The following is a 21,663-nucleotide window of genomic DNA, read 5'->3' as shown; positions in this document are numbered from 1 at the left end:
TGCAGTGTGTGGAGAAGGGCCACGTCCCAGGGACTTGTAACAGGCTTTGTGGGCACGGGGTGAGGGGTGTTGAATGAGGAAATGCCATGAGTGGAAGACTCCCAGGGTGTGTTAGCACCCTCTTCCGTCCCGTCCAGCCCTGGGGGCAAGGAGGGGAACACTTGAAGTGGAGGCCGGACCCGGACGCCAAGGCGTCGTTCCCCAGAGCAGCCGGGGGAGCCTTGACCACACAGGTGCCCAGCCCCACCTTTGCCCGCCGAGCCCACAGTTATAGGGAGGGCGGGTGAGTCCAGCCTGGGAATTGCCACTGCCGAGGGTGCCAGCGCTGCAGAGGTCACTCCTCTGCACAGGCAGGGGTGGGGGTCGCCTGCACGTGCCACACTGAGCTGGCTCAGGGGTCTGCGTTGGTGCGTCGCCGGCAGTTAGGCAGTGGGTAGCGGCGGGGCTGCCTTCCAGCACACTTGGCCCTGCCCAGCCCTGTCTTCACCTGGCTCAGATGCTGCCTGTGGTGTTGTGCCAGCATCTGCCCAGTAGCCTTGCAGAGTGGACTGGGAATTGCTGGAGTCCATCCTGAGAAAATAGTGTGCAGAAAAGGAGTCCCCCGGCCCTTCTCTGCAGGAGCAGTTCACACGGCCAGCCCAGCTTCCGGGGTGGGATGTACCAGCAGGTCACGTTGCCCAGGGCCTCGAACATCAGGAGGCTCAGGATTTGCCGACCTTTCTGCCATCTCAGGACCCTTGTAACGTGCCTCCCTAGAAGTGGGCATGCCGAGCGGTGAGGCAGGCAAGCCGTCCTAGCTTTCTGACGAGCACGCTGTGTGCCCTTGGGCTGGCCGCACAGCCTCTCTGGGCTCTGCTTTTCCCAAGTATCAAATGCTGGCAGGGGGCTGTGGTCTCTGGGCCTTTCCAGAGCTCACCTCCTGTGGCTTCATGAGATGACCATGCTGTTGGGGGACATGAGGGTGACAGAGCCATGACCCTGAAGGTTGCCAGAGAAATGAGGCAGGGTTCAAGTCTCAGCTCTGACACTTAGTAGCTGGATGTCCTTGGGCCAATTAATTAACCTCTCTGTGCCTCCGTTTTCTCACCTGTAAAATGGCCTCTGTAGGATTGTGACAAGGAGCAAAGGCGGCGGTAGAGATTTATCACATACAGCCTACATGGCAAACAAACGCTAGACTTTATTATTATCAAGCTCCACCTGGCTTCTCGGCCTTTCACACACCTGCTCTCCTGTTACCCTCAAGCATCTGTTTGTCGGTTGGTGAGCACAGGTCTGGAGGTCGAACCCGAGGCCTCCTGACTCCACAGGTCGCGTGCTGTGCCGGGCCTCTGACGAGGGCGGGGGCGGGGGGAGGGGGATCTGAGGGGCAGGAACCCCACAGCTGTTAGATGTTTGTGCCGCTACCTGCGGGGTGTCCTTGGTGCTGGAAACGCCCTTTGTCTAGGGATCTCCTGCTACCTGACGGGAGCAGGGCCAGGCCGCCCCACCATCGCGTGGAGGCCATGTTGCTCAGACCCTCGTCAATTGGTTCCACGAAGCCAAGGGTGACCCTGGCCACAAGAAGCGTCCTTGACCCTCCGAGCACCCACTGACGGTATCCAGGTGATCCTGGCTGGGGCTCCAGCTCCCGTGGGGAGGAAGTGTGTGCAGGGGTTGGGCAGCTGTGGGGTGGGCGAGTCCTTGGTATTCCGCTTGCACCCAGGCTGCCGGGGTGGGCTCGTGCCTGCCGTCACCTGGCACCTGGCTCTGTCTCACGTGTGACTTCCCAGCCAGTGGGTGGCGTGGCCTCGGCCCGCAGGGGACCGTGTCCAAGCAGAGCAGGGCCTTGGGGCAGAGGGGTGCCTCGCGTGGCTGACCGAGGCCACGCTGCTCCGGGGTCCACCGGCTGCCTCCGTTGCCCAGCTGTGTCTCAGCCGTGCTCGGACAGCGGCTCCAACACCTCCCCTGTCCCCCTGGCTTGGCCATGCCAGGCTCGAGGCCCTGCAGGAGGAGGTGCTGGACAGACCCTTCCTGAGGCCCTGCCCGCTGGGTCCTGGGTCAGGCACAGCCCCTCGTCCGGAGAAGGGCTGGGTGCGATGGAGGGGATCCCAATATGGGGTATCAGCTGGGCCCACGGGGCTGGGAAAGGAGTCGGGGAGGAGCCACTGGGCAGGTCTTGAAGGGCAATTGGGAACTCAGGCTGCAAGTTGGAGGGATGAGAGGGGATGATGATCAGGCCCAGGGCCAGGAAGCGTGGGGAGAGCCTGAAGAGAGGATGCGGGGTGAAGAGGGAGGTTCAGGAGTGGCGAGGCTCCAGCTGGAACGGGATGAGCTCCGATGGGGGCGTTTTGACGCTCAGAACCCTGTTTTCCTCCCCTGCCCTTCTCCAGCAGGAAGGCCCAGGAAGTGGCTGGAGGGGTGGGAACGGGCAGTGTGGTAGGGGATGTGCTGTCCAGGGCTGCAGTGCAAGCACAGATCCCGAAGGACCAGCATCTGGTGGGTGGGGAGGGGCAGGAGGCTGGGGGAGGGGAAGTCACACAAAGCCCATCTCCAGGCTGGTGGTTCAGGCCGGTCCATGGCTTCCAAGGCTGAGACTCAGAGTAGCTGGGGCGTCCGCACCAGGCGAGGCAGCCTAGCGGGGAGAGCCACCAACCACAGAGGCGAGAAAGGGTGGTAACGAGCCCTGCGATGCATCGTTTCCCAACCACCTCGTCTCCGGTGTACGGACAGGAAGCTAAGATCAGGGAGGTTAAGGTGCTTGCCCGGGCTCACACAGCAGAAAGCAGCGAGAATAGGTTTGAGCCACAGGCTCCGCTCTGAGAACCATGCAGAGAGGCAGCTTCAGGCTCAGTGTTGAGGGAGTCTCCGGGAGGCCCAGCGGCACGTCTCTCCCTTTGGGCTACGGGTGACTTGGGCCTAAACCGGGGGATGGAAGAGCTTTGATCCTCCCCCCGCCACATAAATAAATAAGTCGAGGAGACCCGTTTCTTGTCTAAAGCCACATTAGAACCTTTGCTGCAGGCAAGAACTTTCCCCCAGGAAGCTCACCCTGGGAGGTATCTCCCTTTAAGACGTACTTATTACTCACTGTAGCTGAAATAAGGATAATTGGTTTGCTCGAATGCTGGGCACAGTGACTGGGGCTCTCTCCTGTGGGGTAGGGGGGCTGCTGTCCTACTGCTGGAGGCGGGGTGTGGAAGGGATGCCCAGTGGGAGGGGTCAGGGCCAGGGGTGGGCCACACGCCGTCCCCGCCCTCAGGGCTGGGCGCTCCGTCAGCAGAGGGACTCAACTGCAGAGTGTGTCTCGGGGGGTTCTGCGTTTTGAGGGAGATGATGGTAAACACCATGCGGGGAGGACAGGGGCCTGGGACCTGCGTCAGGAATCATGTCATCTGGCGGCAGCCCAACCAGACGCCTTCTCGTTGGCCTCGTGGTGCTGAAGGGAAGCTGAGACCTCCAGGGCCCTTCCCAACACTCAGCTGGGCACGACGGGGCTTGGGTGGGAACGCAGGCCGTCTTTCTCTGGAGCCGGTGCCCTTTCGGAGAACTCTGAGTGCCCTCTGTCTGCCAGGCTTTTCTCCATCACGAGGGATTCAGTGAGGTGAGCTGAAGGCGGGTCACACGCATGTTCACAGAATCGATCTTTGGGGCTGGTCCTTGGCATGTCCCTCCACGTGGAGAGAGAAGCCCTGAGCAGAGGGCTCGGGCTGGGCCCTGACTTTGCGGGTGTTTGCCCTTACAAGAGTTTCCTGGCTCCCGTGGTGCGGACGGTCAGGGAAAGTCCTCGGGGTCTCGGAATTAAAGCGGAGTCTTTGTTTAGCGGTTAGCGTCTGAGCTCTGCCGGGCTGTTTAGAAAGCACCGTCCTTCCTCGAGCAGCACTTTTGGCTTGGGATGATGGTAATGATGACAATGATTGCCCCAAAAGACTTGGAGAAACAGCAGTTGAGCCATCTTGGGGCCACCGGACCGGCTCCCTGGAGGGGCCTTCGTAGCAGTCGCTTTTTTCTGGGTAAAAACAAACCCGTAGGCACTGGAACAGCAAGAGTCGCTTCATCCCGAGCGCCCTGCATGTCCAGCGTTCCCGTGTGACATTCACCCTGTACTTAGCAGCGGTTGCCTCACTGCCCGGGCCGCCACGCAGGCTCATGGGACCCGTTCCCTTCTCATCCCCAGATGAAGAGGGGGCTGGGAACCCATTTCACAGCTGGCAGAGGGTCCCTGTGGAGAGAGCACTTGGCTTGGAGCAAGACCTTGATTCTGCTACGAGGCGAGGCCTGGGGTGAGCGCTTGCCACCCAGAGAACTCGGTTTCCTTATCTGCAGAATGGACTCAGTGCCGCCCGCTCCCTGGGTTGCTGAGAGAGTCAGATGCGCGTGGAGGAGCCGGTCCTTCGTCAGCCACGAGATGCTGCACTCGCAGGAATCGTTGCTGGTTTTATCCCCGTGGCCACCTCGGCGCTTGGAAGAACAGGCCTGCAGTGTGTCGATCTGTATCAGGCCAGCAAGGCACTCCTGGGAGACCTCGGTCCTCTGGCCACGTCGTGAATAGGGTCTGCCTTCCTCTGTCCCCCGCCCTGCACCCCAACCCCTGTTCTATGAGGAAGGAGAGCAGCTCTCCTTATATCCACCCAACATCATGTCCCCCGTGAGCGAGACACGGGGGTACAAGCGACCCAGCTTGTGTTAGCTTCTCCAGGTAAACAGGACCAGTAGAATGGGGACATATACAGTATAGATATAGATATACAGCGGACCCTTGAACACAACGCAGGGTTAGGGGCACTGACCCCCTGAACAGTCAAAAATTCGTTTGTAACATTGCAGCCGGCCCTCCGTTTCTCTGGTTCCCCACCCACGGATTCTGGCAGCCTCGGGTCTTGTAGTTACTATGGTCTGTATTTATTGGAAACATCTGCGTATTAGCGGACCCCGCGGTTCAGACCTGTGTTGCTCGAGGGTTTGTGACTTATGGTAAGGAATTGTCTCAGGCAGTCCTAGAGGCTGAGAACTCCCAGATCTACAGCCGGCCAGCTGGGGTCCCAGGAGAGCTGCTGGGGTAAGTTCCACTCCAGAAGCTGACGGGCTCGAGATCCCAGAAGGGCCCACGTCAGTTCAAGTCCAAAGGCAGGATAAGGCCGATGTCCCAGCTCAAACGGTCGGCAGGAGGGGCTCCCCGTTTCCCAGCCTTTTGTTCTCTTCAGACCCTCAGTGGATTGGGTGAGGCCTACTCACATCAGGGAGGGCGGTCTGCTGTCCTCAGTCCATGGAGTCAGGTGTGAATCCCAACCAGAAATGCCCTCACAAGACACACCCGGAATCAGGCGTGACCCCCCGTCTGCAGCCCCACAGCCCAGTCAAGCTGACATATATTAACCATCGCACAGCTTTTGGGGAGACCGGGCCTTTGAAAGATCCAGCAGCCCCGGGGGTGCAGGACACATCCCCTAATGCAGCCCGGAATCATGGCCAGCTGCAAGTGACTTCTAACTGGCAGAGGAGAGACGGGGGTTTGGGGGGGGGATTGCAGACAGGGGATGGCCTTGGGCCTCGAGGGACGGGAGGGCCAGCCGTGTCTGCACGGTGCCACCAAACCGCATCACGCCAAACAGATTTCCTTAATTTCTAAGGCAGTGAGAAAAAAAAAAGAAGTCTCGACGTTATCTCTCAAAGCCAGCGTTTGACATTGAACTTAGGTAGCCGAGGATGGAGGTGGGCGGGGGATCGTCTCTGCAGACCTAGGACAACTGGAAATAATCAGCAGAAATACGTTCGGGAAGTAGGTCCCTTGGCTCATGGAGGACTCAGCCTCCGAGGATGTCTCGGGATGGCTGTTTCTTCCAGGTGGATGTTTATTTAGCATTTACCCTGTGCCAGGCCTCGTGCTGGACTTTGGATGCACCATGGTGAATAAGCGCCCTTGGAAGTGGGCTTTCAGTGAGGGTGGCGTGTGGAGAGAAGCGTGTGGTTGCCTGAGCACCTTGGGAGGGCGTGCTCCCAACTGCACACTGGCGGCGCGTCCACCCTGCTCGGATCCCGGGGCTCCCGCCAATTTGGGGAGCTGGCCGGGCTCACTTGTGCCTGGCTCGCGCCATGCCCTTGCCTTCGCTCCAGTTGGACCGCATCCCTGCGTAGACCTTGTTCCCGCCTCTGGTCTTTACCTAAGCTGTGTCCTCTCCTAGAGCGTCTTCCTTCCTGTTCACCCGTCTACCATCCACGCATTTTTCAATTGTCAGCTCTTCGTAAAGACCTTCTGGCTCTCCCTTCCCTTGGGTCCTTCCGCTGCACCCACCACGCTGTCCTCCAGAGCCCCTGGGCCCTCTCCTGCCTGTCTCTAACACCTGCCCACCTCCCCACCCCTACCCCCCGGCTTCCTCTGGGGGTCCGAGCCACTGCAGCAGGTGTTACAGATGGCTGCTGAGTGAGTAGACACTTCCAGAGGGCTTGGGGTGGGATCCTTCATCTGGAGCACGGTTAGAAGAGGGACCACAGCAGGAGCAAAGGCACTGAGGCACCGAGGGGCCCAGGAATTGTGACAAGTTCCGTAGTTGGAACATGAAGCATCCAGTGGGCATGTGAGAAGATGGATCAGGGCAAAGGGCCCTCGTTTTGTAGAAAACTTTGATGACCCAGACAGACCCCCAGAAGGCTTTCCAGTCCCTTGTTCTGAAATGGGAACATATAGTCAGTGGTCACCGTGCATTCAGGGGTGCTTCTAACAAGGAAGAGACCAAGACAGACAGAAAACAGGGTTGAAGAGGATGAGGAGAGGAGCTTCCCTGGTGGCGCAGTGGTTAAGAATCCGCCTGCCAATGCAAGGGACACGGGTTCAAGCCCTGGCCCGGGAAGATCCCACATGCCGGGGAGCAACTAAGCCCGTGCGCCACAACTACTGAGCCTGCGCTCCAGAGCCCGCGAGCCACAACTACTGAGCCCACGTGCCACAACTACTGAAGCCCACGCGCCTAGAGCCTGTGCTCCTCAACAAGAGAAGCCGCGACAATGAGAAGCCCGCACACCACAACTAGAGAAAGCCCGCACGCAGTAACAAAGACCCAGCGCAGCCCAAAATAATAATAATAATAAATAAGTAAATTTATTTATTAAAAAAAAAAGAGGATGAGGAGGCCATGCAGGAAGCAGGAGAAGCTCCCCCAAACTTTCAATCAAAATCCTCCAAGAGGGCTTCCCTGGTGGCGCAGTGGTTGGGAGTCCGCCTGCCGATGCGGGGGACACGGGTTCGTGCCCCGGTCCGGGAGGGTCCAGCGTGTTGCGGAGCGGCTGGGCCCGTGAGCCATGGCCGCTGAGCCTACGTGTCCGGAGCCTGTGCTCCGTAACGGGAGAGGCCACAGCAGTGAGAGGCCCGTGTACCGCAAAAAAAAAAAAAAAAAGAAATGGGAACCACTGCCCTGGGAGGGCCCCGCAGTGGCCGTGGGGGCGGGCTCCCCGAGCAGTGAGTGGAGGGTCCCCCAGGGTCCCAGCCCCTGCTCGCCTGGCCAGCGGCTGCCTCGTGGAGAGAGCCCACCAATTCTGAGTCCCGTGATGCGTGATAAATCCCAGGATGTCTCCCATTAAACAATAGCGTCACGAGGGCTGCATTGCCACCCGCAATGAGTAAATTAAATATTGACAATTTCATTGACTGTTAGATTTAATTTGGAGCCATCTTGCTGGGGCTGTAATGGGGCTGGAGCTGACTTACTATTTAATCCTGCTGTCATCCCCGTTAAGAGTTGAGTAATGAGGAAAAGATGTACTTGTGACGGTGACACGGTCCTGACTGTCAGGCGCCTGGTCAGGCCTCCACCCCATCGATCTGGTGCCCGGGTGGTTGGGCCTGCTCTCCATCTGGACAGCACCCGTCTCTGTCATTCCTACTCAGCTCCTCCCCAGGCCGGCTCGCAAAACCTTGTCCTCCTCCTGGGAGATCTCATCCTCACTTTGTTTCCCACGGAGGAGCCCGGATCTCTGGCCTTCCTGGCCAGCCTGTTGGGACTTAGCTTTGGGAGATACACGGAGCATCTGCTCCATCATTTCCTGTATCATGGCAGTTAATGGTCACAACCGCCCTGAGATCACAGGTCATGATTACCCAGATGAGGAAACTGAAGCCCAGAGAGGTTCCTGATCTTCCCGAGGTCACACAGCCAAGGAGTAGTGAACAGGATTCTGCACCAGGCTAAGTCCAGAGCCATTGCTTCTGACCAGGAACCGTGCCACCACCTTCTGCCCACTCAGGCCTGAGCCAGCTGGATCGCTGGGCTGTGGTCCATTCTGCGGTTGCTCTGGGCTTAGCTTGACCATGGCTGCTGGGCTGCCTGCCTGCCCACCCACCCCATGGCACTGCTGTCCTCGTTGGCTCACACCTCCTTGCCTTGGACATCCCTTCTCTTGTCCCTGGAGGGCAGCCCCTGTGCCATGTGTCAAGATCTGCCCCTTCTTCAAAGCCCGACTGAGGTGCCCCGTCCAGCGCCACCTGTATACGGTTGGGTGGGACGGCTCTTCCCCAGGGCACACCCTTGGATGGAGTGGATCTGGTGTCAGAAGGCCCAGGTCTCGCCAGATCAGCTACATCTTGCTGGGCGGCCTCGGGCAGGTCACATCACCTCTCTGAGTCTATTTCAAAAAATGTCAACAAGGATAAGGATACTTAGCCCACTGTGTTGTTTGGGAGCTGGGCTGAGACAGACTGGTAATAAGAGCAGCAGCTACGATGCCCTGAGCACGTGCCCTGCGTTGGCGTTTGTCCTTCTGCTTCACGTCCCTTCTCTCTGTTCCTCACAGGAGTCCTTCAGAGTAGACAGTGGGGGAGACGAGGCCCAAGGGGTGTGTGCCCTCCCCAGACCCTCGCAGGTACGGAAGGACAGAGCTGGGAATCGAACCTGAGCCCATGGGATTGCTTAGCCCAGGCCCGGAGCCCCATCCCGTCATGGTCCAGGCTGCCCTCAACTTGTCACAAGGCCACCACATTCCTCTGCTGTGGAGGCTTCTCTGTTTCCAGCTTCATCAGTGCTGTGTAGGTGTTTGCGTTCGAAAAGCACCCCTCACGTCCCTCCCGACACTGGCAGCCTGGATTCTGAGTTAACTGTGTTTCGTAGTAGCTGTACTGTGGGTGACCTGTCCCTCTGGCTGTCCTGTCTGGGGCCCTTGGTGCAGTCAAGGCTCTTCCTCCTGAATGGAGTGGATGGTGAGGCCCAGCCACGAGCTCTAGCCTTGTTTGACCTCCAAGTGTCCCCGGAAGTCACAAGCAGCCCCAGAAGGAAACGCATCGTCTGCGCGCACGTACACACGGTTGGATCTGGACGTGCCCTTCATCTCGCTTAGCTGGGGTGGTCAGCAGACTTCCTGAAAAGGGCCAGACGGTGCATCTTCTCAGCTTTATGGGCCGCGGGGCCTCTGTCGTAACTACCCAGCCCTGCAGCTAGCTGTCAGGCAGCTGTGGACGCTACGGAGGGAACGGGTGCGGTTGTGTTCCAGTACGACTTCATTCGTGGACACCGAGTATGTGAATTTCATGTAATTTCCACATGACACAAAATATTCTTTTTATTAAGTTTTATTTTTGGCTGCGTTGGGTCTTGGTTGCTGCACGCGGGCTTTCTCTAGTTGCGGTGAGCGGGGGCTACTCTTCGTTGTGGTGCGCGGGCTCCTCGTTGCCGTGGCTTCTCTTGTGGAGCACGGGCTCTAGGCGTGCAGGCTTCAGTAGTTGCAGCTCTCGGGCTCAGTAGTTGTGGCTCGTGGGCTCTAGAATGCAGGCTCAGTAGTTGTGGCGCATGGGCTTAGTTGCTCCGCGGCACGTGGGATCTTCTCAGACCAGGGCTCGAACCCGTGTCCCCTGCATTGGCAGGCGGATTCTTAACCACTGTGCCACAAGGGAAGCCCCCAAAATATTATTCTTTATTTGATTCCCACCCCCGCCCCCGCCACTGCTGCCGCGAACCATTTGACAAATCCTAGCTGGGGGGCAGTTCAGAAACAGGCAATGGGCCTGATTTGACCTGTGAACCGTAGAAGCCTGGTGGCCTTCCGGGGACCCAGGGCCTCCTCGTTAAAGACGGAAGGAGCAGAGTCGGAGTCAGGATTCCTCGCTCTCCCACGTGTGTTCTGCAGGTGCTCTGTGGGAGGGTTTGAACCTGATGGGGTAGACTCCATGGACTTGGTGCGGGAAGGGATGTTGCCGTTGGTGAAGTGATGGTTTTGTGCTTCTCAGTTAATCTGGAGACCCGAATGGCCCCAGAGAGACCAGACAGATGCCTGCGGAGAAACAGGTGTGACAGGGTGGAAGCTGGTAAAGTCGGGGCAGGACCTGACACGGGGATACATCCCGTGTGGTTCAGGTTGTCTGGGTTAGCCTGAGGGGCCCCTGGCCACAGACGCTCTGCTGGGGAGGGGGCAGCTTCATTCGCTGAGACCGTATATCCCAAGTCTTCCCAGGACAAGAGAAAAGAATTCGGCAAGATCCCTCTGTGTGCGGGGCTCAGAGGTAAAGATGAGCCGCTTGCTCACAGGAGAGGCGCAAAGTCCCCCAGTGTCTCTGAGGTGAAGGTGCTCGGCCCCAGAGGAGGGAGGGGCCGATGTGTCCTGGTGGCTGCGGATTCTTTCAGGGGCTGGAAAGTGCTGAACGAGTATCTTGCAAGGGGATTTGGGAAGAGAAAGGAAGAAGCTGTGGCGCATCAGTGCCTTCAGGGAAGGAGACCTCGACAGCACTGCCTTAATCTCATGGGCTGTGCAGCTTCCCTCGCTCCCTGCAAAAGCAGAGGCCCTTCCAGGGGCCAAGGAAGCTCCTGAAGAAGATGGGCCGAAGCTGGAGGACCGGCCTGAGGCCTGGGAGCAGTGATGGGAGAAGGGCGAGTCCATCCGGGAGAGGAGGCAGATGGGGAGCCCCAGCTGAGGGGGGAGGGGGCACCTTCAGGGTCAAACAAGACAAAGTCGCAGCTTGGAGGCAGCCTAACCCCGGGAAGCCAAACCCACACACCTGGAAGCTGCGGGTCTTGGGCGGGGTCAGGGCGGGCTCCCCTGGGGAGTCTCCATTGTAGCAGGAAGCCCCCGCTCCGCTCCGCTCTCCTCCCCAGCGCCCTGGAAGAGAAAGCATTCAGAGGCGTTGGCTGCGTTAGATCCTCTCCGGGGCTGGGATTATGTTGCGGGCAGAGAGACTAATTAATAACTCAGAGCAGGAGAAATAAAATGAAAGGGAACGTGGGAAACCGAAAAGTGGTCACACCACCAAAGCCCAGTGGTGCCTGTGACCGGTCGGGTCTGCAGAGGGCTTGGGGGCGACTGGAGGGGGCCCTCGGGAGCTTCCCAGGCCGAGCGCCCTCGTGTTACAGTTTCCAGTTAAAACCAAGCAAACGGGGAAGCCACACTGAGACCAGCAAGCGCCTCCTGTCCCAAGGTGCGGGACCAGCGTCCCTTCCCCGGGACCAGCCTCTCTTCCCTGGGACCAGCGTCCCTTCCCCGGGACCAGCCTCTCTTCCCTGGGACCAGCGTCCCTTCCCCGGGACCAGCCTCCCTTCCCCGGGACCAGCCTCCCTTCCCCGGGACCAGCCTCTCTTCCCTGGGACCAGCGTCCCTTCCCCGGGACCAGCCTCTCTTCCCCGGGACCAGCCTCCCTTCCCCGGGACCAGCCTCTCTTCCCTGGGACCAGCGTCCCTTCCCTGGGACCAGCGTCTCTTCCCCGGGACCAGCGTCCCTTCCCCGGGACCAGCCTCCCTTCCCCGGGACCAGCCTCCCTTCCCCGGGACCAGCCTCTCTTCCCTGGGACCAGCGTCCCTTCCCCGGGACCAGCGTCCCTTCCCCGGGACCAGCCTCTCTTCCCTGGGACCAGCGTCCCTTCCCCGGGACCAGCCTCTCTTCCCCGGGACCAGCCTCCCTTCCCTGGGACCAGCCTCTCTTCCCTGGGACCAGCGTCCCTTCCCTGGGACCAGCGTCTCTTCCCCGGGACCAGCGTCCCTTCCCCGGGACCAGCCTCCCTTCCCCGGGACCAGCCTCCCTTCCCCGGGACCAGCCTCTCTTCCCCGGGACCAGCGTCCCTTCCCCGGGACCAGCGTCCCTTCCCCGGGACCAGCCTCCCTTCCCTGGGACCAGCCTCTCTTCCCTGGGACCAGCGTCCCTTCCCCGGGACCAGCCTCTCTTCCCTGGGACCAGCCTCCCTTCCCCGGGACCAGCCTCCCTTCCCTGGGACCAGCCTCCCTTCCCCGGGACCAGCCTCCCTTCCCCGGGACCAGCCTCTCTTCCCTGGGACCAGCGTCCCTTCCCTGGGACCAGCGTCTCTTCCCTGGGACCAGCGTCCCTTCCCCGGGACCAGCCTCCCTTCCCCGGGACCAGCCTCCCTTCCCCGGGACCAGCCTCTCTTCCCTGGGACCAGCCTCTCTTCCCTGGGACCAGCGTCCCTTCCCTGGGACCAGCGTCTCTTCCCTGGCAGGGGTCCTCGGCGTCCTGAGGAGGTCACAGTGGGGACTGTCTCCTCTGGCTCCAGTGCTCAGGCCAGGGACCGGCCTGGAACGTGGGCTCCTGGCACCCAGCCCGCCCACCCCCCACTCTCCCTGGGCTGCTACGGAAGAAACCCCAGGGTCTCCAGAATGGGGAGGAGCTAGGTCAGTAGGCTGAGCACCCCCTGCTCAGCTTTCCTGAGGGCCGGCCAAGGCGGGCCCTGAGAGTTTTCAGTGCCCCCAAGATTCCAAGCCCATCCCCTTGTGCAGTGAGTAAAGTGGTGATGTAGGCAGAGTGAGGAAAGAGTGATCCGGGCAGAAGGCACAACCGTCAGCCTTCTGTGGAGCCCCAAGATTCAGGTGTGTCCAGGCTGCCCCCCTTGTGCCTGCCCACAGCTGTCTGCCAAGGCCAAGGTAAGCAGGGACCAATTAGCCCTGCCCCCATCCTGCCATCAGTATTTGGGGGAGCCTTGTCGGGTGGCAGAAGATGGGGATCCCAGGACCCCCACCACTGTCCCTGCCTCCACTGCAGCCTTCTCAGAGGTGCTTTGCCCTGAGCCCAGGTGCAGGAGCCCCGAGCAGAGCAGAGATCTGGGGCCAGGGCCATGGATGGGAGACAAGCCCAGGCTGCCCGCTGCTGTCCTGGGACCCAGGCCACATTCACTCACGAAGCAGGGGGTTCCTAGAAAGCAGAAGCTTCATGAGCTCTGGGTTCCCTCTCGCGAGTGGAGGAGGTGCGGATTTAGGTGTGTGTCTGCATGGGAAGCACCAGACCTCACATCATCTGGCCGGAATGAAATCGCCCCATTTCACAGAGGAGGGGGGAGCCGGATCAGACCCCCATCTCTCCCTCACCCTCTTCCTACCGGCTCCTGCGAAAACCACGTTGCCTGTTCTTCCCGGGGAAGTACGGAGCCTACGGGCCTCCCAAGATGGGGGAGAGAGATGAAAGAATTTACTCGTGAATGAGAGCTTGAGCACTCCTCCTGCAGCCCTTTCTGTGCACTAAGGGCTTTTCTACTGTTATGTTATTCAAGCGTCATCACCGGCAGTTGACAGGAAATTAAGGCAGGAGGAGGTAGGAGCGGGCCATTAGTAAGCAGGTTCTAGACACACAGTACAACCTTTATGCAGAAATCTCATGTGATCCTATGAGGTAAGCATCTTGCTCCAGCTTACAGGGGAGGAAACTGAGGCTCAGAGAGGCGGATGTTGGACAAGGCGAGAACGAGTGAGCGAGCGAGGGTCCCTCTCTGCCTGACCCCGAGCCTGACGTGTTCTTCCCCGTGTCCTTCTTTGCACGTCCACGGCTTTACTTTTGGCTTCAGAACACGTCGTTCCTGGGCACGTCCTGGTGGCACGGTGGATAAGACTCCGCGCTCCCAATGCAGGGGGCCTGGGTTCAATCCCTGGTCAGGGAACTAGATCCCACATGCATGCCGCAACTAAGAGTTTGCATGCCACAACTAAGGAGCCCATGTGCTGCAACTAAGGAGCAGGCCTGCCACAACTAAGGAGCTTGCGAGTCGCAGCTAAGACCTGGTGCAACCAAATACATAAATAAATAGATATGAAAAAAAGAAAAGAATGCGTCTTTCCTCAAGTCACTCACTCACTCTGAGGAGCCCTGCCCACTTCCTCCTCCCCTGCCCTGAGGACTTTCTCCCGCAAGGGGACACCCCACCCACAGGCCTGGCGTCCCACACCCATATCCACCAATGCGGAACCAGGGTGTGCCGGCCTAACCCAGGGTCGGGTCAGCTTGCTGGTTGGCAGGCTGGCTTTGGAGCAGGCAGGGGCCGGGTGTGGCTTGGCGTCCTGTGTGACTGTCAGTACATCTTCCAGCTCTGCTCATGCCTGTCTGTGGGTCCCCGGTTTGTCCCTGTATTGAGGCAATAATGCATTCGTGTTCCTGATGGCCAGGCCCTTGTCAGGGCCTCCTGGTGGCCGTCATTAAGTCATGATCATTCCCAGAATCCAGAGAGCCTTTAAGTGACTGGGGGAGGAAGAACAGCTTGAAATGGGTTTTAGAGGCCAATATATGGTTTGGAGGCATGCCCCCCCCACCCCCGGCCCAGGACGCCATCCCTGATGCCACCAAGGCATGAAATGAGATGCACATGGAAATGAGATGCACGTGGAAACGAAGCTTATTTCCTCCCTGAATTTCCCTCGAAGGGATGTGGTTTTAGAGCACATTCGTTGTCAGAGTTTACGCAGCCTGATGATCCGAGTGGTAGGTCAAGCTGCTTAGGTTCAGAGCCCTTCACAGTCTACAGAACGTCCTCCACATCCCACTTGATTCTTACCGGTGGGTGGTGGTGTCATTCCCATGTCACAGATGGGAAAACTGAGGCTTGAAGGGGGCTCAGCCTGTTACCGAAGGTGAAATTGTCAGTAGGGGACAGAGGACGGACGGTGAGCCCTGCACACCCTCTTCCTGCGTTGACCCTTCACGTTGGACCTCAGGGCCCATCATACAAATGGGGAAACTGAGGTCCAGCCAAGACGAGGGCTTTGCTAGAAGTGAACCAGGTCCCTGCACACCCACCTCCTTCCCCGGCTGGTCTCCAAAGATGTATTTGTGTCTCCCTGGCAGCTCGGGCAGTCCTGCCCCCCACGCGGTTTCCCTGCTGCTGTCCTGGGTCTCGGCTCAGACGCCAGGCTGTGCCCGAGCTGCAGGCGCACAGCTGTGAGAGCGGTTAGAGCAGTGGTCAGAGCACGGGCCCTGCGGCCAGGCGCCCGGTTCAGACCCAGCCCCCTACCCCTCCCAGCTTGGGCAAGTCACTAAGCTGAGTTTCCCATATGTTGACTGGGGATGAGATCGGTGCTTTTTCAAAGGGCTGTCGGGGAGATCAGCCGCGCCCATGACGGGCCTGGACCAGGGCCGTTGTGCCCCGTGTCCCTGTGGCTCTTCTGCCCCAGGTTCTGTGTTCCGTGGTGCTGGGGCCCGGGGCACTGCCCTGCGAGCGGTGCTGGCGCTGTGTTACCAGGCCCCACCTCCAGGTTTCAGGTGAATGTCAGTCTCTTTTGTGAGTCCAGCTGGGAAAGGGGAGTGAACCCTCGGGCAGTGCCAGCACGAGTGTGGCCCCTGAGCCTGGCCTCTGAGGCCCTTCTGGCCCCAAACTTGCTGCCTGGTGCAGGCTCCTCCCCGTCCCCAAGGTCCCCTGCTCCTGGCCAGGCTTTTGCTCAGCTGTGCCCTTTCCTTTTGTGGTCTGGTTCACTGTCGCCTCCTCTGGGAAGGTGACATGCTTCCTCTGCCTCCCATGAACAGAGCAGACGGTCTGTCCACACTGAACCGCAAGCCTTTGAGGATGGGCTGCACGGAGGAGGGGAGGCAGGAAGAAATCGATGAAGGAGTGAGTGCAGCTCCGAAGGCCGGGCAGGGCCTCCCCACTCCCCCTGATACGGCCCCCAGTGCCCTGACCTTGGCCTGTCACCACGGACTGGACCAAAGGCCTGTCCACAGCCCCCGTGCCTGGCACACAGTAGGTGCACAGCTCAGGTCTTTGAATGGGGGAGAGGCTCTGAGAGTCCAGGTTGAGGTCCCCCCACCGTTAGTGTGGCTGGTGGATTTGGCCGAGTTTCACCAGTCTACACTCCGTGTCCAGCAGCAGGTCAGAGAATCAGGACATTCTCGGCTTCCGTGGGACCTGTAATCTCTGGTCTTTCTGCCCCCCCTCCCCGGCCTCCTGTGCCTGCTGTTGTCCTGAGCAATTGAGATGAAAAGCAGGGCTGCAGGAGAGGAGGGGGCGAGCCTGCAGGTGCAGGACCTGAGCCACAAAGGGGCAGGCTGGCCTGACCCACCCGGGCAGACCGCCACACCTGGCCCTCGCTGTGAGCCCAGTGCCATGCAGCTCGTGGGGAGGCCTGGTGCCGGGGACATGGGGAGGGGCTGGGAGGCAATCCTGCAGCCGGGACCTGGTGGTCCTTGCTGCCTCCCGACCCGGGGTCTCTGGGATTTCCCTCGAGTGGATCGCGGGCTCAAAGCCGAGTGACCTTGGGCAAGTCACTCAGCCCCTCTGGTCCTCCGTGTCCTCCTGTGTGAAAGGGAACAGTCGTTGTGAGTGCTCTCCGGGGTCCTGAAGTAGTAAATAAATTCCGGGCTGCGTGACACACGGCAGGGGCTTGGTAAAAATGCTGGAATTATCACTCTCTAATTTCTCTTCTCATTCAACAAATATTTGTTGAGCTTTTAAAAATTGGAACAAGTTGGAATGTTTAGAAGTTGGCATACTAACACGAAATTAAATTCCACAAAATGGCGGTAAGCTGGCCAGTCCCCCTTCGCAGGTCAGGTGGTCGCCCCCCTCCCCGCCATGCCCTGCAGCCCATCGCTTCTCCTCCCCCTGGACCGCGAGTCCGCCTCCCTGGAGGCCTCGGGCCCTGGTGTGTCCCACCCCACACCACCCCCACCCCCCAGCCTGGCTGGAGCGAGTGGGCGGGAAGCGGAGGTCCCAGTGGTGGTAGAGCCCCCGTGTGTCTGCCGCGCCACTGCCCAGCCGACTCCTCAGCAGGGCGATTCGGGGATCAGGTGTCCCAGGTGCACAGAGGCCTCAGAGGGAGTTTGTCTGTTGGTGTCTATTCCAGCCCTGGCCTCCTGTCTGGTCCTCTCCTTCCTCGAGGGCTGCTCGTTCATTGTTTTCACCCTTGGCACTTTGGGGAACTCCAGGGCACCCACCGTCTGCACCGGGGACAGGTGTGGGTGCACTTGGAGGGCTCCCTGGCCAAGGGCAGGGGGTCATGGCTGAGAGCGACCCTCCTTTTCCCCCTGAGTGAGGGCCGATGAGATGGGCTCCCTCTGAGCTGTGCCCCCTTTTGTGTCCTGGCCCCCCGGGTGTGCAGGGACAGACCGAGGCAGGGATGGTGCGAGGGGCCCACACATCTGTGCAGCTTGAACAGAAAGCCCCCCCACCCCCACCCCGAGAGCCCCGCCTCGCATCCCAGCCTGGTCCACGACGTCCTCCGATAGCCTGCCTGACCCGGGCAGTATCTCGGCCTCCTGCTCTGGCCCCCTGGGGTCGTGCCTGCTTCTACCTCTGGTTGTCCCTCATAACTCGAGACCCCAAATGTGAAATTAAAATATCTTTCTATCCAGTGAGGCTTGTTGCTCCGCACGGCCTCATTATTCTGGCTTATTAACACGAGGATGGGTAGGATGCGGTGCTGGACCACGGCCACCTAGGAAGTCGCTCGCAGCAGGAGGGCGGCAGATCAGCAGCGCTAACGCCGATAATTAGAACCGCGCCGAGGACACAGGCTCCCGCGGAATTTAAGGACCGGGTTTCATGTTCGGAGTGTGGAAATAATTAAGTTGACTGGAGGGTTTGGAGCAGGCCTGCCCAGAGGCCGCAGGGTCAGGCCCTCTTGCCGTGAGGAGGCGTCAGTTTCCTCGTGATCTCACCGCATGGTGCCTGGTGCAGGATGGTCATGTTTTGGGCACGTCTGCATTTTACCTTGACGGTTCCCTTTTACAGATGGGGAAATCGAGGCTCAGAGCGGCAGTAGTTTGCCCACGCGCTGTACTCCCCCAAGCCCTGGTTGTGCGTTTCTTGAAGACAGGGACTTCACCATTTTCATAGCTGTGTCCCGACCAATGAACTCTGGGCTCTTGCTGGGTTTTTCATGACTTGTGTCACATCCTGCTTGAAACACCCCCAGGTCTCCATGCTGCCTTGTCTGTCATATCATGTGGCCTCCCTGGGGCCCCCTGCACCTCCTCCCTGGCCTCCCTGCCTCCACTTGTGCGGCCTCTGGTCCCTGTTGCACCTCCGAGCTGTCCCTTCACTGCAGGTGCCGCCGTTGATTGGTGCAGCTCTGCGCGTTTGCTGCCGGCATCGCGTGCCCGGCCCAGGAGCCTGAGTGAGGTTTGGGACGTCCTCCGTCCGTCTTAGTCCTCAACCGGCACCCCTTCCCTGCTGTTTCAGGTGCTTTTGATGCTTTTCAGAGACGTGAGAACAAAAGTATGTAACAGGACAGTAAAGTCCTGTCCACGATTGTGAGGCCCGTCCGCATTTTACTTCCATAAATGGCCCACGCCCATTCCAGTGCTTTGCTCAGCGCTCCCCAGAAATCATACCGATCCCGATTCCAGTCCCGGGGCCCCTCCCGGAGACGGGACCTTGCTGTCCAGGCCCTCGTTGACAGAAGTAGGACTGCGGGTTCCCGTCCAAATGCAGCAGGGCGCCTGTGAAGCCTCTGGAAGGTGGTAGGCGGATGGGTGTGGTGATCTGGTGATCCCAGATCCATGGGCGTGGGTCTGCACTCACCTCCGGGGGCACCCCCTTTTCCTTTCTTCCCACGAGTGCTGGAGCTACAGCTCTCGCTGTTTTTTTCTTAAGTATATAATGTTTTTCTTTAAGATATAATTTACAAACTTTGAAACGTACAGGTCTTAATTGTACCGTTTGATGAATTTTGACAGTTGTATACGCCCGAGTAACTTACACCGCGATGGGGATGGAGATGCAGACGTTCCCATCTCCTCTGGAAGTTCTCTCAGGCACCTGCCCCATCAGCTCTCCCCCAGGGCAGCTGCTCCTCTCACCTCAATGAACTCCGTGTGGATGCAACTGTCAGTAAATGGCCCTCCTGTCCCCCTGCGTTCTCTCGGGGCCCCTCCCTGATGCTGGCATAGCCACCATCCATTCCTGTGCATCCCGCGGCCCTGCTGTGTCACCACGCTTGTCCACTCTCCAGTTGATGGACATTTGGGTTGTTTTCCACTTTGGGGCAATTATGGATGAGGCTGCTCTGAGCATTGGTGCACACGTTGTTTTGAGGACACTTTTTCATTTCTCTGTGTCAGTACCTAGGAGTGAAATTGCTGGGTCCGAGGGCACAGGGTGTGTTTAATTTGCTAAGAAAACTACCAAGTTCTTTTCCAAAGTGTTGCACCTTCTCCCACTCCCCAGCAGTTTGTGAGGGCCCCAGCTCCCACCTGGCCCGGGGAGACGGAGAAGGCTTCCAGGACAGGAAGAGGGGCAGGGATGAGCCCAGCTGTGACACGGGCAGAGAGGGGCAGTGAGGGGACCCCTTCCTGCCGTGGGAACCCAGGAGGAAGAGATGGCTTGAGAGGAAGGGGAGGGTCTGGAGCTCAGAGGAGAGGGGTTTGGGGATGGGTGCGTGCACAGTGAAAAGATGAAGATTGTCGGCCAGGGGCCAGCGTTTCTGCCAGGTCAGGGGGAGAGCGTGTGGCCTTGTGGTTGGGTGCTCACAGAAGCCTCTGCAAGGAGATGCTTTGAACCGGTCTGTTTGCTAGTGGCTTCTCCGTCCCTGTCCCCGCTGCCCTGGCAGCCCTGCCCCAAATGGATGCTGCTGGGAGGAGCCCTCCAAGGCCGCCCGTAAGTGGGGGTAACGAAACAGGCCCAGCCCCTTTGCCATAGCACTCGCCATTCATCCCAGGAGTGAAGACAGCAGCGCTGCCTTCCTCAGGACTCTCCCACTGTGTTTTCCACTATATTTAGCCTACGAGGATTTGTCCCTCCCTGTTCCCCACTCCCCAGCACATTTACCTCAAGTCCTAGAGCTTGTTTTTTAACACTATACTCATTTCCAGCTGGAAGTACTGTTCCCTTCTAAAAAAGACCTCAGCGGAGAAGACAGGGTGTTGAGTGTCCTCCGAGGGCAGCGGGCTGGGGGCGCCCCATCCCCAGGCACGGCACAGCTCAGCAGGTCACTGGGTCCAGCTCGGCGGGCTCTGCGTGAAGCCTGGGCGTCCTGGGGGAGGGCAGAGATGGGGCAGGACCACCTCTTGGTGAGCTGGACTCCTTACGTTCGTAATCTCACTGACTCTTCACCACCCTGTGGATCTGCTTTCCACACACCCATTTTATAGGTGAAGAAACTGAGGCTCGGGAGCATAGGGAGCCTAATCAAAGTCCCAGCTGCCCGAGAACGTGTCATCCTCCCTCTCATGGTAGCTACCATTTTTTTCGGGACTCCTAGGCTCCAGGTGTGTGTCACACACTTCTCTTTTACCTGTCACAGCAAACCTGTGTGCGTGTTACGTGTCGCTGCTTTACAGATGAGAAAAGCAGGGGCTCAGGGGTTTTGAGTAACCTGTGCAGGGTCTCACAGCCCTGCGGTGGCAGGACCGGGCTCTGACTACAGGGCCCCAGGCCGCTTTCCTGCTGCTCGCCGCTGGCCTCCTGGGGAGCGTGTTGGGGGCGCAGGTGACAGTGGACTCTTCCTGGGAACCATCAGTGGCAGCTCTCGCACGTGTGGGCACTTGGCTGGGTGGCATTTTGAAGGCGCTGCTTTTTTCCTCGATTCAGAGTAGGTATTTATATTGTGTGGGCGTGTTTAACCAGGTGTCAAGATTTCAGAGGCCCCAGGAATTTCCCCTTGGGCGAAGCAGGCACTGCTCTCATTTCTAAAGCATAGAGCCGCCTGTACGGGGCTCCCATCCTGTGTTCTCCCCTCTACTCAGTGTGAACCAGCCCATTGGGGATGCTCTGGGGCCCCAGGGCTTGGGGGACAACCTCCGGTCCCTGAGCAAGGAGGACGGCCTCTCTCTCTGTGTCGGAGAATCACTCCCAGGGAGGGATTCTGATTGGCTCTGCTGGGTCACATGCCCACCCACTAGCCCATTAACAGTTCCCAGATAATCCATTGCTGTGATTGCCCAGGCTGGGTCTGGCACGTAACAATGCACTGTTGTACCCCAGCCTGTGTGTCTGAGATGACCGCGCTGAGCCCCGCGGGGACCCCGAGCTCCTCTCCGTGTGTCCTCCCTTTCTCCTCTGGCCTGGCCTCATCCTGCGGGACAGGGTTAGGAGGAAGCGTATAGGAAGGGCAAGGTTGACGTAGTGGAAGGACCATCCACTTTGAGGGCCAGGGCCCCCCTCAGGTCCCCTCCCACGTGCATCTCAGCAGCCTCTTGCCTGGGGCAGGTCACTTTGCCTCCTTCCACTTTCCTTGTCTGCACTCACCTCCCAGAACCGAGGAAGCCACCTAGACACAGAGGTGCTTTGTCAGCAGCGGTCAGCACCCTCACACCCCTGCCTTCCCGGCGGGACCTCCATCCGCCTGCATCTCCACTGGCCGAGCACTTGCCTGGAGCTTGTTCCCCTCAGGCAGGGCGGCCACCTTGCCTCGCTCCCTTCTGTCCACGTGGGGCCCGGCGCAGGGTAGCTGCTCAGTAAACGGTGCCAATTAGAGCCAACCGGTTGAGAAAGTAGGTGGCGATTTGATCCTGTTTTTCTATTGGCTGCTGGGTCAGGCAATCAAACCAGGAGCCGCTTGCCAAGGGCAG

Source organism: Delphinapterus leucas, chromosome 11, assembly GCF_059928025.1.
Source record: "Delphinapterus leucas isolate spDelLeu-1000000601 "Yukka" chromosome 11, BTC_Dleu_Yukka2, whole genome shotgun sequence".
NCBI classification, from domain to species: Eukaryota; Metazoa; Chordata; class Mammalia; order Artiodactyla; family Monodontidae; genus Delphinapterus; species Delphinapterus leucas.
Note: the sequence above shows the minus strand (reverse complement) of the source record.